This window comes from Rutidosis leptorrhynchoides, chromosome 1, assembly GCF_046630445.1.
Source record: "Rutidosis leptorrhynchoides isolate AG116_Rl617_1_P2 chromosome 1, CSIRO_AGI_Rlap_v1, whole genome shotgun sequence".
NCBI classification, from domain to species: domain Eukaryota; kingdom Viridiplantae; phylum Streptophyta; class Magnoliopsida; order Asterales; family Asteraceae; genus Rutidosis; species Rutidosis leptorrhynchoides.
This window is the reverse complement of record NC_092333.1, coordinates 476,901,625-476,923,972: the sequence shown is the minus strand read 5'-3', so window position 1 is coordinate 476,923,972 and position 22,348 is coordinate 476,901,625.

The window sequence follows — 22,348 nt, the reverse complement described above, 5'->3', positions numbered from 1 at the left end:
ACTATCTATGTAGTGTTTAACTCTGTGACCATTAACTTTAAATTCAATCCCATTTGAATTTATTAATTCTATCGTTCCGTATGGGAAAACTCTTTTGACTATGAATGGTCCAGACCATCTTGATTTCAATTTTCCAGGAAATAGCTTGAATCGTGAATTGAAAAGAAGAACTCTGTCTCCTTCTTTAAATTCTTTTAAACTTCTGATTCTTTTATCATGCCATTTCTTCGTTCTTTCTTTATAGATTAATGAATTTTCGTATGCTTCATGTCTTAATTCTTCTAATTCGTTTAGTTGACTTAATCGTAGACGTCCATCTTCATGTAAATCAAGATTACATGTCTTCAAAGCCCAAAATGCTTTGTGTTCAATTTCTACTGGAAGATGACATGCTTTTTCGTAAACGAGTCTAAAAGGTGTGGTTCCAATTGGAGTTTTGTAGGCTGTTCTAAAAGCCCAGAGTGCATCCTCCAATTTAATGGACCATTCCTTCGGATTTGATCCTACGGTTTTCTCTAGAATACGTTTTAAAGCTCGGTTGGTATTTTCAACTTGTCCACTTGTTTGTGGATGATAAGCAGTGGAAATTTTATGAGTTACTCCATATCTTTTAAGAACTTTCTCAAGTTGATTATTACAGAAATGAGTACCCCGATCACTTATTAAAGCTTTCGGTGTTCCAAACCTTGCAAAAAGACGTTTTAAAAAGTTGACTACAACTCGTGCATCATTAGTTGGGAGAGCTTGTGCTTCCGCCCATTTAGATACATAATCAATGGCAACGAGAATGTAGAGATTATTATGAGATTTTGGAAATGGACCCATAAAGTCAATACCCCAAATGTCAAATACTTCACATACTTGAATGACATTTTGTGGCATTTCATCACGTTGACTTATTTTTCCGGCCCTTTGACATGCATCACAGGATTTGCAAAGAAGGTGTGCGTCTTTGTAAATTGTAGGCCAATAAAATCCAGCTTCATAAACTTTTCTTGCTGTTAGTTGAGGCCCACAATGCCCTCCTGTTGGTCCTGTGTGACAATGGTTTAAGATTTTACTAGCTTCATTTCCAAATACACATCGGCGTATTATTCTATCGGGACAACTTTTAAACAAATGTGGATCTTCCCAGAAATAGTGTTTTATATCACTGAAGAATTTCTTTCGTTCTTGGTACGATAATCCTTTTTCAAGGAATCCACATACTAAGTAATTTGCATAGTCTGCAAACCATGGTATTTCATTATAATCTATCTTCAATAGATATTCATCAGGAAAGTTGTCTTGTATGGCCGATTCATTTAGAACTTCTAATTCGGGATTTTCAAGACGAGAAAGATGATCAGCGGCGAGATTTTCTGCTCCTCTTTTATCTCGGATTTCAATATCGAACTCTTGTAAGAGTAAGATCCAACGGATTAATCTTGGTTTGGCATCTTGTTTCGAAAATAGGTATCTAAGAGCAGAATGGTCGGTATAGACCATCGTTTTTGCTAGAACGAGATATGAATGAAATTTGTCAAAAGCAAAGACAATAGCAAGGAGTTCTTTTTCAGTAGTTGTATAATTTGTCTGTGCTCCTTGTAACGTCTTACTAGCATAATATATAGGTTGAAATCATTTTTCAATCCTTTGTCCTAAAACGGCTCCCATTGCAAAATCACTTGCATCGCACATTAGTTCAAACGGTAGATTCTAATTTGGTGTTATCATGATCGACGCATTAGTGAGTTTTTCTTTAAGAATATTAAAAGATTTGATACATTCATCTGAAAAGATGAATGGAGCATCTTTTTCTAGGAGTTTATTCATAGGAGTGGCAATTTTAGAAAAATCTTTTATGAAACGTCGGTAAAAACCGGCATGCCCTAGAAAACTCCTAACTCCTCTAACATTGGTGGGATGTGGAAGTTTAGCAATTACATCTACTTTAGCTCTATCCACTTCAATTCCTTCCTTCGAAATTTTATGTCCAAGAACGATGCCTTCTTTAACCATAAAATGGCATTTCTCCCAATTAAGAACTAGATTTGATTGTTCGCATCTAATAAGCATTCGTTCAAGATTAGCTAGACATGTTTCAAATGTATCACCGAAGACTGAAAAGTCATCCATGAAAACTTCCATGCATTCTTCTATCATGTCGTGAAAAATCGCCACCATGCACCTTTGAAAGGTTGCAGGGGCGTTGCAAAGTCCGAATGGCATGCGTTTGTAAGCAAAAGTACCATAAGGGCACGTGAATGTGGTTTTCTCTTGGTCTTCGGGTGCTATTGGAATTTGAAAATATCCGAAAAAACCATCAAAAAAACAATAGTAACTATTTCCGGCTAATCTTTCCAACATTTGATCAATGAAAGGTAAGGGAAAGTGATCTTTTCTGGTGGCGTCATTTAATTTTCTATAATCAATACACACACGCCATCCTGTTACAGTCCTAGTAGGAATAAGCTCATTTTTCTCATTTGTAATGACAGTCATGCCACCCTTCTTAGGCACGCATTGAACTGGGCTTACCCATGGACTATCAGAGATTGGATAAATTAAACCTGCATCTAGCAGTTTAATTATTTCTTTTTTAACAACATCTTGCATATTCGGATTTAGTCTTCGTTGGCGTTGCACATACGTTTTATGACCTTCTTCCATAAGGATTTTATGTGTGCAATACGAAGGACTTATTCCTTTAATATCATGAATCTTCCATGCAATGGCTAGTTTATGAGCTTTCAACACAGAAATGAGTTGAGATTTTTCATTTTCAGTAAGAGAAGACGATATTATTACAGGTAATTCAGATTCACCATGTAAATAAGCGTATTCCAAATGGTTTGGAAGTGGCTTCAACTCTAATTTCGGAGGTTCTTCTATTGATGATTTATATCGATATCTGTCTTCTTCTTTTAGCATTTGAATTTCTTCTGTTGTTGGTTCATATTCATTAGCTATAAGTGTAGCTAATATTTCAGCTTCATCAATTGTTTCATTACCTTCTCCTAAAGAACATTCTCCTGTTCCTTGTAATTCTGGAAATTCTTCTAACAATTCTGCATGTGAGTCTATAGTTTGAATATAATAACATGTATCATCTGCAGATTGCGGTTGTTGCATTGCTCTATCAACTGAAAAGGTAACACTCTCATCCTCTATACTTAGGGTCAGTTTCTTACCAAACACGTCTATCATTGCTTTAGCCGTGTTTAAGAATGGTCTTCCTAATATGAGAGGAACTTGAGAATCTTCTTCCATGTCCAGAACAACAAAATCTACTGGAAATACTAAAGTACCAACTTTAACTAGCATGTTCTCCATTATCCCTCTAGGATATTTTATTGATCGATCGGCTAGTTGTATACTTATTCTTGTTGGTTTCAATTCTCCAAGGTCTAGTTTAGCGTATAGTGAATACGGCATTAGATTTATACTAGCACCTAAGTCTGCTAATGCTTCTATTGAACTAAGACTACCCAGAAAACATGGAATTGTGAAACTTCCTGGATCAGATAATTTTTCTGGTATCTTATTCAACAGCACTGCTGAACAATTAGCGTTCATAGTAACAGCCGAGAGTTCTTCCATTTTCTTTCTATTCGTGATCAGATCTTTCAAGAATTTAGCATATCTAGGCATTCCTGAAATCACATCAATGAGAGGAAGATTTACATTTATCTGTTTAAACATATCTAAAAATTTGGATTGCTCGGCTTCAAGTTTCTCTTTCTTCATTTTACTCGGGTAAGGAAGTAGTGGTTGGTATGGTTTAACATAAGGTTTAGCCTTAACTGTGTTATCTTCATTAACCTTTTCAACTACCGGTTCTTTTTCCTTATCTTGTTCAGGTTGTGGTTCTTGTGGAGTAGGAATAGCTTCATCAGAAGTTACAGGTATTTCAGGTGGTTTAAGTGTTGTACCACTTCTTGTGGTAATAGCTTTAGCTGTTTCATTTCGGGGGTTAGCATTGGTATCACTAGGTAAACTTCTCGGTTTTCTTTCACCTATTAACCTTGCTAGGTTACTTACTTCTTGTTCCAAGTTTTGAATAGAAGCTTGTTGATTTCTAAATGCTTGAGCATTTTGTTCATTAGTTTGTTTTTGAGATGTGAAAAACTGCGTTTGAGTTTCAACTAGCTTCGTCATGATATCTTCTAAATTTGGCTTTTTATCATCGGTTTGTTGTGGTGGTTTGTTTTGAAAATTAGGTCTTTGCTGATTGTAAGTATTGTTGGATACTTGTTGATTGCTAGGACCTTGTTGGTTGTTGTATGGAATATTTCGGTTATAGTTCTGGTTTTGATTGTAAATCGGCCTTGGCGGTTGATAATTATTCTGATAATTATTTCCAGGCCTTTGGTTTATGTATGAAATATTCTCTCTTTGTTCCATTGTTAGTTCAATACTGAGACAATCTTTTGTCAAATGTGGTCCTCCACACTACTCACAACTAATTCGTATTGAGTGTATATCTTTAGTCATCTTTTCCATTCGTCTCTCGACATCATCTATCTTTGCGGAAATGGAATCTAAGTCATGGCTAGAATCGGCTCTAGCTGCTTTAGATGATCTAACGATATCTTTTTCTTGGTGCCACTCATGTGAGTGGGAAGCAGTGTTATCAATAATTTTGTAAGCATCAGTTTCTGTTTTCTTCATAATAGAACCACCAGCTGCTATATTGATGTCTTTCCTTGTAGTGATGTCGCATCCTTGGTAGAATATTTGTACTATTTGACAGGTATCTAAACCATGTTGCGGAAATCCTCTTAATAACTTTCCAAATCTTGTCCATGCCTCATATAGAGTTTCATTTGGTTTCTGTGTGAACGTAACAATTTCTCCTTGAAGTCTTACGGCTTTAGATGTCGGAAAGAATTGTTTAAGAAATTTTTCAACTAAAACGTCCCATGTATCAATCGCCCCTTCAGGTAACGATTCTAACCAATCTTTGGCTTCTCCCTTTAAAGACCAGGAAATAACATGAGATATATCTGTTCATCGTCCACTTCTCGGATTTTAAATAGAGTGCAGATCCTATTAAAGGTACGAAGATGTTCATTTGGATCTTCCTTCGGCGCACCACTAAATTGGCATTGATTAGTCACCATGTGTAGAATTTGTCCTTTGATTTCGTAATCTGGCGCATTAATGTCTGGATGAGTAATTGCGTGACCTTGGCCAGTGCGTTTAGCTCTCATTCGGTCTTCCATACTTAAAGGTTCCAGATTCTCCATAATTGAATTTGTTGAATTCGAATCACTAGAGGATTCTGATTTAATGGTTCGTTCCTCAACAATCTCTGTTTGAATGATTGGTGGTTCCGGAGGAAAGTTTAGTGGTTCAAGATCTATGAATCGTCCCTGAATATTCTCCGGATTCTCAATTGTGAGGTCGGGTTCAAAAAATGGATTATCGGAAATTTGAACTGGAGTACTTGGTCGACTGGATGACGATTCTAAAGAAAAATCAACGGCGGTAATATTTGCAAAAAAAAAAATCTAGTTACAGGTGGTGAACGTACAAAAGGTGGTGAACGTCTTGCTCGGTGCATTCACTGAATATCCTATTAGTTTTTAAAAAGGAAAGAAAAATTATATAAGTTATCCAATTAATAGACTTTTCTGATTTTGCCCACGTTTCGAATAACCAAAAGATGCAGCAGAGGGGCAGGATTCGTTTGGTCTCAATATAATTGAGGACTGTTTGGCTCCAATAACCCGGTCCACGTACAAATCCAACTATTACTACGAACCAGAAAATTTTGATGTCTATCAATTTAACCACTTAAAATAAATTTTCGTAATTTTAAGAAATTTAGATAAGAAGTAGAATAAAAAATCTATGTTCTAAAACCTAGAATAGCGAGAAATAAGAAAGAAAAAGAGCGTGTCGGAAAAAGATCGAAAAATAAAAATAAGAAAGAAAAAGAGTGACTTATAGAACTTAAAAACACTCGACTAACCCAACCTTATTACTATCACTAACTTAAAATTATAATCGCAAATTGAGATTACTAATTGGAATGATAATTGATACATAGGTAAAAGGCGTCTAAAAATATTAAAGCTTACAAGTAAAACTATATCCCAAATGGCAATAACTTAAAAAGAAACTAAAACTTAAAAAGGCGTCGCAAAATTCTAAAGCACCTAAATCTTAGTCTAAAGAAAAAGCACTTAAAGGATTTTACGGCAAAGCCAAAAAATCTATAAATAAAAATATAACTTATGGCAAAAACTAAGTTTAAAACTAAAAACTAGCGAAAAAATACAAATATTACGCTAAAAAAATTAAAAAGGGACAAAATATAAAAATATACAAAAAGTTGTAAAAATTACAATTTTTATAAAAATATTATTTTTATATTATTTAATTTATAAAACTATTAATTTTATAAACTAATTAAAATTTAAAATACAATTTATTTTAAAAATTTAAAACTAATTATAATAATAATTCAGTAATTAGGGTTAATAATAATAATAAAAAATAATTACACCGTAATAAATGCTGTTAGGGTTTCTGTGTGGCCCGTGTCAGACGGCTCCGCGAGTTTCGGTGCTCGAAGCTGGAAACTCCGCGAGTCGCGGGGTATCAAATTTCAGATCAGGAGCTTTCGTTTGACAGGTTTATATTTTGTTTTATTTTTTTTATTTTTCTGTTTAAATTTTCTGTTTTAATAAATATATAAAATATTTATATAAATTAAATAAAAACTTATGTTTTAAAAACTAAAATAAAAATAGAAATACTTTATAATTTAAAAAATCTTAAAAATAGATTTATATATATATATTTTTTCGGTTTTTAATTTTTTTTAATTTTTTAAATTTTAAAAAGTATATATTTTACAAAAACTAATTAAAACTTAATAAGAATTTTTTATTTTTTTTTATATTAGCGTTGAGCTTCCGGCTTTTAAGCTAGATGTTCCCCGGCAGCGGCGCCAAAAATACTTGATGTTATGCGAGGTGTATATAAAATAGCTATTAAATTTTACAAGGAAATACTATTAAATACGATACAATTTTACACAAGATATTTATTTATTTAGAGAATGGATATACTTAAACCTTGCTACAACACTTATAGGCAGTGTACCTAATCGTACAGTAGTGTAGTTTTTAGTAAGTCCGGTTCGTTCCACAGGGAAAATCTTTTAATCAAAGCTTAATGCTATATTAGTTTAATTTTATAAAAATAAAAATACAAATATATATATAAGTAATATTATTATTATAAAGGGGGGGTTTTTACCGTTTAATGACCGGTTTGTCGATTTTAAAACTTTAGTCGCAGTTAAAACAAAATGTAAAATATTAAATAAATAAAAGACTTAATTTAAAGCATAAAGTAAATAACGATAATGAAATTGCGAATAATAAAAGTGCGATAAAATAAACTTGCGATAATTAAAAAGTACGATAATTAAAAGTGCAATTAAATACAATAACAATAAAAATGCGATAATTAGAAGTGCAATTAAATATAAAATAAAGGAAATTAAATATGAAATAAAATAATTATGCTTATTTAAACTTCCGTAATCATGATGTTTGACGTGTTGATTTTAGTTTTATGCCCATGGGTTAATTGTCCTTTGTCCTGGATTATTTAATATGTCCGTCTGGTTTTGTCCATAACAGTCCATCAGTCATAAATATAAAGTGCGAGTGTCCTCGTCAAATTATCCTTATACCCGAAGTTAAATATTCCAACTAATTGCGGACTTAAACTGTAACAAGATTTTAATACTTTGTTTAATAATTACACCAGGATGTCGACTGAGTGTAACCCAAGATTTTAATACTTTGTTAACAATTATGCCAAGTGTCCTTGTACATAATTTCACCCCTGTTTTAATAATTCTAGTGGCTATTAATCCATTCCCGTGTCCGGTTAAATGAACGATTATTCGTACATATAAATACCCCGCCCATCGTGTCCGATTGAGTGTATATGGTTATTTATAGGGACGTTCAATTGTAAATCTTTATATTAAAATTAACAAACTATCATTTAGTTAAACAAATATAAATCCCATTAATAGCCCATAGTCTAATTTCTACAAGTGTCGTTCTTTTGTCCAAACTCCAATTATGGTACAAAGCCCAATTACCCAATTTTAGTAATTAGCCTAACATCATGATTACTTCGTTTTAAATAAGCATAATAATAACTTAGCTACGAGACATTAAATTAAAAAGGTTGAACATAACTTACAATGATTAAAAATAGCGTAGCGTTACACGGACAGAATTTCGACTTACACCCTTACAACATTCGCTAACATACCCTTATTATTAGGATTTAAAATTAAAATTAAAATTAAAATTAAAATATAAATTATATATATATATTTACGTATAGATAGATGGATGGATATATATTGATATATAAAATGATCAGAATTCGTTTGCTTTTATAGGGAATTGAGTTCAGGGGGACTCCGCGACTCGCGGCCTTTTCTGCCTTCAAACTTCGCGAGTCGCGGAGTTTGAAATTCCAGCTCACCAACTTTGGAGTCTTTCTTGCCGACGGATTTTTTTATTTATATAATATATAAATAATTATAAGAATTATTTAAATATTATATTATATTTATGTGCATAGTTGACTTGTAATTTTTAGTCCGTTGCGTCGAGCGTTGAGAGTTGACTCTGGTCCCGGTTCCGGATTTTCAAACGTCCTTGCGTACAATTTAATATCTTGTACTTTACGTTTTGAATCTTATACTCTTGTAATTTCGAGACGTTTCGTATCAATAATTAGAACCTCTTTGATTGTATTTTGTACTTTTGAGCTTTTTGGTCGTTTGCGTCTTCAATTCGTCGAATCTGTCTTTTGTCTTCACCTTTTAATATTTAAACGAATATCACTTGTAAATAGAACAATTGCAACTAAAAGCTTGTCTTTCTTGGGGAATAATGCTATGAAATATATGTTCGTTTTTAGCATTATCAAGTGTATAACTTCTTAGGAGGTAAAGGCGGGTATAGTGATTTCTATACTCGGGTCATTGCTAGTATTCAGGTGCTCATATATTATGCAAACGTTTTGCAACTTGGTGTTGTACTTGTAAAATCTCATGGTCAAGGAAACTAAACTATTTTTCTGATAACTGTTTTTCAGATATTGTTACTTAACTTTAAACCTGTAGATTCACCAACATTATTTGTTGACCTGTTTTTGCGTGTTTTTATTCTCAGGTCCTTAAGAGGTAGACTTACGCTGTGTTTGCTGCATGTCTGGCCGTGGAGTCAGCATTTGATTTTATGAACATTATTTACTTTCACATTTAAAACTTTTATAACTGTTTAAATACTGTTGGCTTGTGGTTACGATCACAACAATGTTTCTATTTTGGGATTATTGACTTATGTTTTGGAAAGTCAATTTTTAATAAAAATTGAATGCGATTGCTTTAAACGTCTCATATAGAGGGCGTAACTGTTAACGGTGGGACCTGGATTAACGTGCCGTCAGATGGAAATTTGGCGGGGTGTTATAGTTGGTATTAGAGCTAACGGTTCGTAGGGAAACTAGGACTTGCATTAGTGTGTCTGATATGGTCATTAGGACACCTTGATGAGACTAGACTACGACCAGGACTTAGTCATTACATGAGTACTTTGTGACTAACGTTATTTACCTGACTAATCTTTTCGTATGTGTTCTTGCATTGTGAGCTAGATGTCACAGGATTTAGGAAACAGTAGCAACGACTCGAGTGTGGCTGAGGTGAATGCACCTGCTCCTGCCCCAGTACCAGCACCTGCTCCACATCAGATACCTAACCATCCCGTGAACCTTTATGCATTGGATTTGATTCATACTAACCGCAACAGGGATGTAGTTGATCGTGTTAACGCTTTGAGTGATATTGCTAGGACATACCCGCACCCCGATGATCTTGATAGGTTGGACGCAAGGGTCACAGGTATAAATACTTATACGTATGAGGCTGAAGCGAGGTTCGTTGAGATGACGAGATTGATAGCAACCTTGACTGCCAGGGTTGCTGCGTTGGAGGCGGAACGTAATAGGCCGAGGAATGATGGACCTGCCTCCCGTACCCGACAGAAGAGAAAGTGAAGGGTCATTGACCATGAGCTTCTTTTACTTTTCATCCACCATCCTTTCTTTAATTGGTTATATAAAACTTACCGGGTGTTATAAACCGGACTACTAGCACATTATGTTTATTGTTTGGGTTACTACTTTTGGAATTTGGTTTATCACTTTTGGATTTTATTTATAATAATGGTGGATTATGCTATTAATAACTATTATCTTTTATTGCATGCGGTATTATTCTATATTTAGTAACCTTGTATAATAGTAATACTTGTGTTAAGGGATACTGTAACAACCCAACTTTTTCCGTTACTAACGTTACTTGTCTGTTAAATATTTAACGGTGATTACTTAGAACTTTATGTGTTTATTTGATTTAAATGCATACTTGATCCTATTGGATTACTTGGATTAATATGTTATATTAATTTATGAACTTGTTTCGGATAGCGAAATAACTAGAAAACGTTACGATTAAGTTAATCGCCTAGAAAGCTTTTCAGTTTACGAAACTCTGAAAAACGATAAAATAATTATTTTTAATAATTATTGACTTTATGAAAAACTTATTTAATTTGTTATTTATTTAGTAAATTAAACCCGGTGAATTCGTTTCAACGACTAGTTAACGTTCTGGAGATCCGGTACGGTTAACAACACTCAAAACGGACCACGCGAGTACAAGAAAATAATGAAACGAATAGTATTTCACTTTTAATAATTATTTTATGTAATTATTATGTTTTAAACATACATTCAATTTATTAGAATTTATATAGATTAAGAACGCGAGAAATTAACGTTTATCAATCCGGTTTGCGTTTTCGGCTAACGACACTTAGTGGATACACTTAGGGAATTTATTTAGCAACATTGGTGAGCCCAATAACTCCCTTTTTACAGCCCTTGGCTGAAATCCACAAGAAGGGGGCCTCATTTGGTTTATTTTGGGCTATTACTTCTCCTAGTGTCCATTTAACCTTAATTAGGGCCCAAAAGCTAACCCTTAAAACCCCTAATTAGGGATATACACTCATTTATTCCCCCTTACCCTAGAGCCACGAAATTTACAGCCACATATCATCATCTTCATCGTCGATCATCATCCATATCATAACTCCATTCAATTTTGATTATTTGCTCTTGCGTTCTACACGAAAGTGCTTCCTTTGATTGTCCTCTACACGCTAGTACTAATTGATCTATGTTTTAAGGTATAAACACTAACCCTAATCTTTTTAGATCTGATTTTTCTCAATTACATGGTGTACAAGAGTCTAGTGCTCAATTGATTGCGTTTAGAGTTGTCGTTAATCGTTAATTTGCTCGATTGTTGTCTTTGTTATGAAAACCGAATTTGATTGTTATGAATCTGATTATATGAGTTTGTGTACTGATCTTGTAATGTATCTAGATGTATAGATCTCGAAAAATTAATAAGTTTGGACTTTGATTTCACATGTTTTCGTTATCGTATGCTCAAGTTATGATTAAACGAAATTGTCGTTAGGGTTTTGCATGATGTACGAATTTTCTGGATTATGTGCTTTGTGAATTAACTATTGAAATGTGTACTATTGTAATCCTTGTTAAAAATCATGCAATTTAGACTTAATATTTATGTTAAACGCTTGTGTAACGCTTCCGTTATGTCAAAACGAAGATTTGGTTCCTTAAGTGAGCTAAATCAGTTTTCAAAGTTACATAAAAATGGCTAGAGTGAACTAGGAGTTGATTGAGACTTTGATCTTATTGAATATGTTATTTTATATGTTACTTGACATATTTCATTTGTATGCAAACTTGCGAAAACATGAATTGCCGTGAGATATATGCTCGTCTAAGTGATATGTCTGTTTGATGAACAAAACTGGAAGGTCTGTAAAGATTGATTAAACTGTACGAATTGGCTAAAGAGATGTCTTTGATTATTTTACCACTAAAATTTTGGAATGTTTTGAGATGACTCCAATTGTCCGTTCGTCAAAATCTATTTTCTATATTTTCTGAGAAATAATTCAAAACTGATGCGCGTGCTGAAACTGATTTAGTAAACCGTAACTACACCCCTTCTGACTTCTGACTTTTAATTATCGTATGAGGCTTTGGCCAGAGTTTTTGGAATCGATTTTAAGTATAGATGTGATCTGGATTTGGTCTTAATTTTATGATTTATGTGCTATGAGATATAGTTGAATCTTTCTATGATGTACGTATTTCGAAGGCATGCTTTAAACTGCGAATGTGCAATTTGCTTAACGATGAGCTGTAAAGTGATACTTGACCTAGGTTTGACATGTTGACCATGTTTGCATGACCTACTGGTATGTTTGACTTTAGTTGACGACTTTGACCGAGTTGACTTTTGGTTTAACTTTGGTTGACTTGCTTGGATTAGTTGACTTTTACTTATTTGTTGAGTCAGTCTGAGCACTAGGACTTTGCGTACACTATGGGTTGACATAGTATGACCTATATGTGTATACTTAAGATGACCTACTTGACTAGGTTGCATTGTTCGGTCGAGATTGCTCGACTACAGTACGTTTTGCTAAGATATTTCAGGTGCTTTTGCTAAGGTGAGTCTACAGTCCCTTTTTCATCAACATTTTTGGGATGAGATACATGCTACTTTTGAACTATTTTCTTAAACTGTTTTTACAACGATATTACATATTAGGCACTAGTAACTTACCAAGAATATACATATGAGTTCAGATCAAAAATCCCTTAGCTTGATTATATTAGTTACTTTGTAAGCTCAACTTAGAGGGACGGTACCGTTAGGTTTGACAAACCTCGCCTAAAACATAGCAGGCGTCTATTTTGTTGTTACTCGTACACTCTATCGGTGTAGCGCAATGTATAGGGTAAACTAAAGACGTGGGCTCGGCCTACGCAAAGGGTAAAGCTTTATAATCAAGTGCTTATGATAAGTGTATATTATTACGAAGCTTTTCAAAAATCTCGTGGCCTAACTTACGATGAATGTTACTTAAACATGATGTTTACAAATTTGAAACTAGACATGGTAATGTCTACAAATAGATGAAACGAAAAGAACTTTTTGATGTCACTCACAGTTGAAACTTGACATCTTACAAACAGTTTATTACTTAGCATTTGCTATATGCAAACTTTTGAGATTAAATCTTAGCGGTTTATGGAAACTAATTTATGAAACATACGAGAACTATTTACTCAAACCTGTAGATTCACTCAACTTTATATTGATCCGTTTTGCATGTTTTATCTCAGGTATTAGTTGCTTCCGCTGTAGAACATTACTGTTATGTAGAAGTCAAGCCAAGCATTGGGACCAGAGTTAATACGCCGTTAGTGGATTCTGACGGGGTATTACATTTGGTATCAGAGCTTTGGCAATAGGGAACTAGGATACATTAGTGTGCTAACCGTAGGGTGCATTAGTGGGTCTAATCTATAGCCGTGTACTTAGAATGACTGTTATACGCCATGCCTGCACTGTTTGCTCTACTATGCTACCCGTAGGGCTACATATTAGATATCATATGCATATACGCATCTATACCCATAATGATATGGACTTGGACTAGATGTATGATATCACGAATCACATACGTACAAACAACGCGACAATTAAGTGAATTAAGTTGACTACGCTATCTTGAACTTATGGAGTGATGTCGAATGGATATATGAGATAGCGTAATGTAATGACCGGGATTACATTACGGTAACTCGTATAGAAGTTCCAACATCACAAAATAAGGAATTGGGAGCGAGTCAAGTAGGTTACTAGGATAAACATCGTTTAGAACTTGAACTGTATAATCTCCAATATGTGTAGAAATTTACACTGTGCGAATTAATTGCTATTATAACCTATAAGAAACGTGCAATCACGTCACAATTTATCACTAATTGACACTGTCCGTCACCACCAAACACTACTTGATGCTACGAAAACACTGCTAGAACATACTCATCATCTCATACCACTACTTATCGTTGCTTACTACTACACAACGTCGCCTCTCACTGCTAGACACGACTGATCACTAATTTCTCACTGCTTGTCATTACCAGTTACTACTTGATGCCACCCATTGCTACTTACCATACTAAATACTACTCAACATTACTAGCACTTCCACGATTTACTACTAGCTACTATGCATCACGACTCATTTCTGATATATCTTTAGAGGATGAATTCCTTGTAGCAGCTTGCGCAATCCATAGTAGATACTGTCTACTTGACTTCCGACTTTCCTATCATTCAGCCACCCGCGACTTCACGATTATGCTTTCCAATATGAGAGTACCGGAAGAGGTATTCACACCTTTCCTTATAAAGGGTATATCGTTCTTCTCCTCCACTGATGTGGGACAAGTCTGATAATTCACCTTCCAATCAACATCAACTTCGGTGAAGTTCTTCACGAGTCTATTCTTACTCAGCAATCATAATGTTTATATATACTGTCAACATCGATGCCGATAGAAACTTTATTGCTAGAGAATTTTGTCACAACAATTGGAATCCAATATCTGCCTTAGACAACGTGAACCCTATGGAACTATTAACTGGGAATAAAATGTATCATGATTGATGTCATTATAGTTTAAGGAGGTCCAGTTTTAAGAAATTTGATCGTACACTTCCATCGTAAACGTCTCTCCACGAAACTCACCCCAAACTTTAATCAATGATTGCTCCTAATCCTTTGCATATTATATGCTAAGACCCATACTGTTAAGCTCATAACACCCTTCCGTACCGAACAGTACTTTTTCTGAATATTGACGGGCCATTACAAAAGAAATCTACATGAGTGATGCTTGGAGTTAAATTATTATACTTAGACTACCATACCTCTTTATTTAACATTGTGGTTCGAATGGATTGGTTATCTGACGACATAACCAAGGCTGTTGCGACTCGAAGGCCATTCGAATTTCTTTTACCGAAGACAAATTAGTAATGGTGTACATAGAGAAGATTAGTACGCCGTTACGTTACATTATTTGCTCTAAGGTCCAGAAGTACATGAGATAAGGATGTCTTGCAATTCTGGCACATGTGAGCAAAGTTGAATCAGTAGTTAAGAGACTCGAAGATGTCCCAACCGTTAGAAATTTTCCTTAAGGTCCTTCCAAGAGAATTACCATGTCTTCCACCACATAGAGACGTAGAATTTCAATTTGACTTAATGCCGGGAGTGGCAACCGTAGCACGTGCACCGAATAGGCTTGCACCTTCAGAATTGAAAGAGCTGTCTAGTCAGTTACGAGAGCTTTTAGACAAAGGATTCATTCGACCGAGCTCTTCACATGGAGAGCACCTGTGCACTTTGTTAGGAAAAAGGAAGGATCTATGAAACTTTGTATTAAGAATAGATACCCGCTACCGAGAATCAATGATCTGTTAGATCAATTGCAAGGATCAGGATGTTACTCTAAGATAGATCTGAGGTCAGGATACCATCAGATGAGAGTAAAGGAGACAGATATACCGAAGACAGCGTTTAAAACACGCTACAGACATCATGAATTTACCGTAATGCCGTTTGGATTGACGAACGCACCGGCAGTTTTCATGGATTTCATGAACCGTGTGTGTAAGTCATATCTGGACAAGTTTGTTATTATGTTTATTGATGATATTCTGGTATATTCTAAGAACGAGGAAGAACATGAACAACATCTCCGTTTAATACTAGAGATGCTCAGGAAGGAGCAGATGTATGCGAAGTTTTTGAAGTGTGACTTTTGGTTACAAGAAGTTCAATTTTTGGGTCATATCATAGGTTTCAATGGCATTCACGTTGATACTGCGAAGATAGAAATGGTCAAGAAGTGGGAGACTCCTAAGTCGCCAATGCATGTTCGACAATTCTTAGGTCTTGTCGGTTATTATCGAAGATTCATTGAGAAATTTTCTAATATTGCCCGACCGTTAACAACAATGACTCACAAGGGTAAGAAGTATGAATGGACTGAGCTGCATGAGTCCGCATTTCAGTTGTTAAAATAGAAATTGACTACTGCTCCGATTTTGTCTTTACCCGAAAGGAATGAAGTTTTTGTGATTTATTGCTATGCTTCACGACAAGGATTTGGTAGCTTGTTGATGCAACGGAAGAAAGTGATTGCCTATGGATCACGAAAATTGAAGATACATGAACATAATTACACGACACATGATTTGGAACTTGGTGTTGTGATCTTTGCACTGAAGATGTGGAGACACTACTTGTATGGTATTAAGTTTACTGTTTTCATGGATCACAAGAGTTTGCAACATATCTTTGACCAGAAACAGCTTAATATGAGGCAGAGACGTTGGATAGAGCTATTGAATGACTACGACTGCGACAATTGCTATCATCCTGGCAAGGCTACTGTAGTTGCATATGCCTTAAGTAGGAAGGATAAGGTTAAACCTATCCGAGTTAGAGCATTGAACATGACTGTCCGAACGAATCTTACTTCTTAGATACGCGATGCACGGCTAGAGGCATTAAAAGAAGAGAACATTGTTATTGAGTCACTCAGAGTAATGGATAAGAAATTCGATGTTCGAGAAGATGGAACTCGATATTTCATTGACAGAATTTGAGTACCGAAGTTTGGTGGATTAAGGGAACTAGTGCTAGATGAAGCACACAAGACAAGGTATTCTATTCACCCTAGATCCGACAAGATGTACCAAGATCTTAAGGCACTGTGTTGGTGGCCTAATATGAAAGCAGATATAGCAACCTATGTTAGTAAGTGCTCAACGTGTGCTAAGGTAAAATCAAAACATCGGAAACCGTCTGGCCTACTGACACAGCTAGAGATTCCCCAGTGGAAATGGCAATGTATTACTATGGATTTCATTACTAAGTTACCCAAGACTGTGGGAGGTTATGATAAGATTTGGGTTATCATTGATCGTCTCACAAAGTCAGCTCATTTTCTACCGATTAAGGAAATTGATAAGATGGAGAAGTTGACACAAATCTATATAAAGGAAATGGTTTCCCGACATGGAGTGCCGATATCCATTATTTTCAACAGAGACAGTAGATTTACATCTAGATTCTTGCAAGCATTGCAAGAGGAAATGGGAACTCGTTTAAATATGAGTACAACATATCACCCTCAAATAGATGGTCAAAGCAAGAGAACTATCCAAACATTAGAAGATATGTTAAGAGCGTGTGTTATTGACTTTGGAATTGGATGGGATAGACATCTACCGTTAGTAGAGTTCTCTTATAACAATAGTTATCACGCAAGTATAAAGGCAGCGCCTTCTGAAGCACTGTATGGCAGAAAGTGTGGATCACCCGTATGTTGGACTGAGTTAGGAGATAGTCAATTGACTGGTTCTTAGATTATACACGAAACAACTGAGAAGATCGTGCAGATACAAGCGAAACATAAAATGGCGCGAAGCCGTCAAAAGAGTTACGCCGACGTTAGAAGGCGAGATTTAGAATTTCAGGTTGGAGATAAAGTTATGCTCAAAGTATCACTCTAGAAGGGTGTAGTGCATTTTGGTAAAATAGGCAAGCTAAGTTCGAGATATTGGACTGTTTGAAATTATCGAAAGAATTGGACCGGTAGCGTACAGGCTAAAACTACTGCAGGAACTCAGCGAAATTCATGACACTCTCCATGTTTCTAACTTGAAAAAATGCTTATCAGACGAAAGTTTGGTAATTCCTTTAGAAGAGATACAAGTTGATCCCAAGCTTCATTTTATTGAAAAACCTATTGAGATCATGGACCGTGAGGTCAATCGGTTAAAGCAAAGCAGAAACCCGCTAGTTAAAGTTCGATGGAACGCCCGTAGAGGACCAGAATTCATGTGGGAGTGTGAAGGCCAGATGAGACAAAAGTATCCGCAACTGTTTTCCGAGGAGACAACTACGGCGGACGTGCACTAAAATTTCGGGACGAAATTTTTTATAACAGGTGGGTAATGTAACAACCCTACTTTTTCCGTTACTAACATTACTTGTCCGTTAAATATTTAACGGTGATTACTTAGAACTTTATGTGTTTATTTGATTTAAATGCATACTTGATCCTATTGGATTACTTGAATTAATATGTTATATTAATTTATGAACTTGTTTCGGATAGCGAAATAACTAGAAAACGTTACGATTAAGTTAATCGCCTAGAAAGCTTTTCAGTTTACGAAACACTGAAAAATGATAAAATAATTATTTTTAATAATTATTGACTTTATGAAAAACTTATTTAATTTGTTATTTATTTAGTAAATTAAACCCGGTGAATTCGTTTCAACGACTAGTTAACGTTCCGGAGATCCGGTACGGTTAACGGCACTCGAAACGGACCACGCGCGTACAAGAAAATAACGAAATGAATAGTATTTCACTTTTAATAATTATTTTATGTAATTATTATGTTTTAAACATACATTCAATTTATTAGAATTTATATAGATTAAGAACGCGAGAAATTAACGTTTATCGATCCGGTTTGCGTTTTCGGCTAACGACACTTAGTGGATACACTTAGGGAATTTATCTAGCAACATTGGTGAGCCCAATAACTCCCTTTTTACAGCCCTTGGCCAAAATCCACAAGAAGGGGGCCTCATTTGGTTTATTTTGGGCTATTACTTCTCCTAGTGTCCATTTAACCTTAATTAGGGCCCAAAAGCTAACCCTTAAAACCCCTAATTAGGGAAATACACTCATTTATTCCCCCTTACCCTAGAGCCACGAAATTTACAGCCACATATCATCATCTTCATCGTCGATCATCATCCATATCATAACTCCATTCAATTTTGATTATTTGCTCTTGCGTTCTACACGAAAGTGCTTCCTTTGATTGTCCTCTACACGCTAGTACTAATTGATCTGTGTTTTAAGGTATAAACACTAACCCTAATAATTTTAGATCTGATTTTTCTCAATTACATGGTGTACAAGAGTCTAGTGCTCAATTGATTGCGTTTAGAGTTGTCGTTAATCGTTAATTTGCTCGATTGTTGTCTTTGTTATGAAAACCGAATTTGATTGTTATGAATCTGATTATATGAGTTTGTGTACTTATCTTGTATTGTATCTAGATGGATAGATCTCAAAAAATTAATAAGTTTTGACTTTGATTTCGCATGTTTTCGTTATCGTATGCTCAAGTTATGATTAAACGAAGTTGTCGTTAGGGTTTTGCATGATGTACGAATTTTCCGGATTATGTGCTTTGTGAATTAACTATTGAAATGTGTACCATTGTAATCCTTGTTAAAAATCATGCAATTTAGACTTAAGATTTATGTTAAACTCTTGTGTAACGCTTTCGTTATGTCAAAACAAAGATTTGGTTCCTTAAGTGAGCTGAATCAGTTTTCAGAGTTACATAAAAATGGCTAGAGTGAACTAGGAGTTGATTGAGACTTTGATCTTCTTGAATATGTCAGTTTATATGTTATTTGACATATTTCATTTGTATGCGAACTTGCGAAAACATGAATTGCCGTGAGATATATGCTCGTCTAAGTGATATGTCTGTTTGATGAACAAAACTGGAAGGTCTGTAAAGATTGATTAAACTGTAAGAATTGGCTAAAGAGATGTCTTTGATTATTTTACCACTAAAATTTTGGAATGTTTTGAGATGACTCCAATTGGCCGTTCGTCAAAATTTTTTTCTATATTTTCTGAGAAATAATTCAAAACTGATGCGCGTGCTGAAACTGATTTAGTAAACCGTAACTAGACCCCGTCTGACTTCTGACTTTTAATTATCGTATGAGGCTTTGGCCAGACTTTTTGGAATCGATTTTAAGTATAGATGTGATCTGGATTTGGTCATAATTTTATAATTTATGTGCTATGAGATATAGTTGAATCTTTCTACGATGTACGTATTTCGAAGGCATGCTTTAAACTGCAAATGTGCAATTTGCTTAACGATGAGCTGTAAAGTGATACTTGACCTAGGTTTGATATGTTGACCATGTTTTCATGACCTACTAACATGTTTGACTTTAGTTGATCACTTTGACCGAGTTGACTTTTGGTTTGACTTTGGTTGACTTTTGTTGACTTGCTTGGATTAGTTGACTTTTACTTGTTTGTTGAGTTAGTCTGAGCACTAGGACTTTGCGTACACTATGGGTTGACATAGTATGACCTATATGTGTATACTTAAGATGACCAACTTGACTAGGTTGCGTTGTTCGGTCGAGATTGTTCGACTACAGTACGTTTTGCTAAGATATTTCAGGTGTTTTTGCTAAGGTGAGTCTACAGTCCCTTTTTCATCAACATTTTTGGGATGAGATACATGCTACTTTTGAACTATTTTCTTAAACTATTTTTACAACGATATTACATATTAGGCACGAGTAACTTACCAAGAATATACATATGAGTTCAGATCAAAAATCCCTTAGCTTGATTTTATTAGTTACTTTGTAAGCTCGACTTATAGGGACGGTACCGTTAGGTTTGAAAAACCTCGCCTAAAACATAGCAGGCATCTATTTTGTTGTTACTCGTACACTCGATCGGTGTAGCACAATGTATAGGGTAAACTAAAGACGTGGGCTCGGCCTACGCAAAGGTTAAAGCTTTGTAATCAAGTGCTCATGATAAGTGTATATTATTACAAAGCTTTTCAAAAATCTCGTGGTCTAACTTACGATGAATGTTACTTAAATATGATGTTTACAAATTTGAAACTAGACATGGTGTCACGACCCGGAAAATTTCGACTAATTTTAAACCAAACTCTCGATACGATATTATATTTTTGACACGATAAGCAAAGTCTGTAATGTTGAATCTCAAAATTTCTGAAATTATATTCATGTAGTCAATTACCCTTGACTGTGCTCAACGATTCACGAACCATTAATTGTAAATAAATGTGTATACATATAAATATAAATAGAAGTTGTTGTATTATTATTATTAATATTATTATTATCATTAATAAATATTAATAACATTATAACTTATATTATTAGTATCATTAATAATATTATCATTATCATTTTATTATCATTATCATTATTAATTAGTATTAAACTTATTAAGATCATTATTATTGTTATTATTAATATCATCATATTATTATCATTATTAATCAGTATTATTATTATAATTATTATTAATTAGTATCATTAATATAGTTACTAAATATTAATATGTATTAAAAGTATAAATATAGAAAATTACAAATTTCGTTTCATTTCACTATCTACTTTTTCTATTTTCTCCTTTTAATTTTGTTTACGTCTTTACTATCAAACAACGAATTTAGAATTTGAATATGATCCAAATCGTTTTCAACTGTGAGTAAATTGTAAGTTCCTGTATCTGATTATTGGATTCAAGTTACAAAGTCTGTTGTACATCGTTGTCTACTGTTATTATGACAACTGTTATTATTTTCTTCATAATTAATATACACTGTCGACTAGAATCTGTCCATAAAACAACGATTACTTCATATTATTGGAGAATCATTCGATTTTCCACCATGCTCCATCCCTCATCTCTCTTTCTCTCTTCTCTCTCTTCGTTGAAACCACAAACCATGTACCATCGAACCCATTTGTTTGCTACTGCAGCTACCATACTGTTTTCTTCTGTTTCTATGCAATTTCGAACCAACCCAGGGTTGAGAGATGCTGCTGCTATCCCTTGTACATATTCCAACCACACCTCACCAATCCATAACCATTAATGCAAGCTTACCTTTTCTTGTTTATTTCATCACCACCACAAACCAACACCTTTTAATCCTTCCAACTACTATACGTGTGTTTTTCATGTTTCCCTGTGAGAATAAACGAAACCAACTATCATAAAAATCTTCATTGTCAAACCACCTTGTAACCCTTATCATTTTATTTTGGTTATACCCATTCTTGCACTACCATCGAATCATCATCCTCTTCTCATTATGCCACCATGAACCAACACCAATCCCCTTAGTCACCACCATAATCTTTCGGCTATCACCACCCCTACAATCACCTTAGACCAACCGTTTACCTTCACTATATTTCCACTATATCACCACCATAAACAACCCAACACCCATCTTTATAAACTAAACCGCTATTACTTGTTTAGTATTTTGATCGAACAAAGCCATAACCGAGACTTTATATTGTGTTATTACTAATCGTGCAATCCAGATAAATACCAATATCTTTCTTCATAATTCCCGTGACCAGACACCATCTCCATCTAACTCACTATAGATCATCACCCTTGCTACAACCATCAAACAATCACCACCA